Here is a 1,804-nt window from a genome sequence, read left to right as displayed (position 1 = left end):
TTTATTTTTTGGGTTAAATTTAGTTATGTATTTTTTTGCGATCAAAAATCTTGCTGTGTTGCAGCACAAGGTCTGGTGGCTATTCTACTTTCATCAGGAATGCTTGTAAAGACATCCAGGTTCTGTCAGGGATGCTAAGATCTTTATACTGGAGAAACAAAACAACCTCCCACAGACGCATGGCTTAACTACCTCCTCCGGACAAGATTCGGCTGTCTGTCTACACCTTAAGGACATGATCATTCCTTTCAGGACCAGAATGTTCACATTTTGAACAAAGGAGACAGATGGTTTGAAAGGGGTGTGAAGGAAGCCATATACGTAAAGAGAGAAAAAACAACCTTAAACAAAGGGGATGGACTCAGGTTCCAGCTCCTAAAAACCTACAATGCAGTGATAGAGTTGATTCCTTCCTGCTATCATCTCAATCCTCATCACCATGCTTCTGATCAAAACATTGCTCCTGCAAGCCAGGCTAATAACGCCTCTAACGGCTCCCCGTTACAGAAGAATGGGCCAGTTTTGGTGTTTTTGCAGGCCAAAACTGACATCAACGACTCCCCGTTACTAAGGGGTGGACCTGTTTACGGTTCAAATTGCATGTTTTCTAACTCATTACAAGGCTTTGTTGGGTTATTCTTTAAAGCCTGGAACTGATCGCTAACCTGGACATTTTGAATTTTGGAAGCTTTCTGGATGGGACACGAAACGTCTTCAAACTTGGAAAACAAAGTCCAGTGGTTTGTTTGTAACTTTTTTTGGAACTTTCCCCAGGTACAAAGTGAAAATTTGTTCTAAGCTGTCACTTGCTTGACTTGATTGGAATGAATTATTTATTGGCATATTAAACGTTGGTATAATTGTTGCAGGTGCTGCTGTTTTAGCAGCGACCACCTGTGCAGCAGTGGGCTGAGTGGCAAGCTACTTTGGCTGTAAATCACCAAAACAATACTCTACATCTGTGAAAAAATAAATCTGCAAATATTTCTATAAAGCAGGGGTCTTCAACGTTTTCCAGGCTAAGGACCCCCAAACTGAAGGCAAGATGGAGCGGGAAAACCAGTTATATCAAACTGGCCCTATATATAATTAGGGCCAGTTTGTATATAGTCACTCTATTACAGATGGTGTCATATAACGAAAGTAATTTTGCCCTGGGATTATTAAAGTATTTCTGATTCTGATTCTTGGTTGATGGGACGGGTGTTGTGAATGAAACGGTGCCCAGCTTGAAAGAGCTCCTGTGTGTCACTGAATGTGTGCATAGATTAGTGAAAGACATCTTCTGCCTCCATTTATCTGTTTTACTTCAGTGTGTTGAATTCATGTTAATGTGGATTTAAAGTCATTTCAATTAGTGTAAAAAAAATTACAGGAGGGAATGTAAAAAAAATTTTAATCAACCAAAACTTTCGTGACCCCCATGCAGTACTCCCTGTTGAAGACCTCTGCTTTAAAGCATTGATGTTGTGTTATTTTTATATAAACCAAAGCTTTTCATAGAAAGGAATTTGCAGCAAAGGACCTTAAGTACTTTGTCTTTTTATTAATAAAATATGAAACATCGCTTGGAAAATGTAGGACCACTAGGAGTAAAATTTAGAAGTTCTTGTCATTTTTTTAATGTGCTAATTTAGAGACGTGTATGCAATAAAGCCACGAGTCTAACTTTAATACCCAGATGAGGAAATCATCATGGTAACGGCTTTAAAGATGAGTATTTTTGTAGCAATTATAAATTGTATATATAATTATATATTTGTATATATATATATATATATATATATATATATATATATATATA

Source organism: Cyprinodon variegatus, unplaced genomic scaffold (genome assembly GCF_000732505.1).
Source record: "Cyprinodon variegatus isolate N-32 unplaced genomic scaffold, C_variegatus-1.0 Scaffold480, whole genome shotgun sequence".
Taxonomy (NCBI): domain Eukaryota; kingdom Metazoa; phylum Chordata; class Actinopteri; order Cyprinodontiformes; family Cyprinodontidae; genus Cyprinodon; species Cyprinodon variegatus.
The sequence above is the reverse complement of the archived record's forward strand: the minus strand, read 5'-3'. Positions refer to the sequence as shown.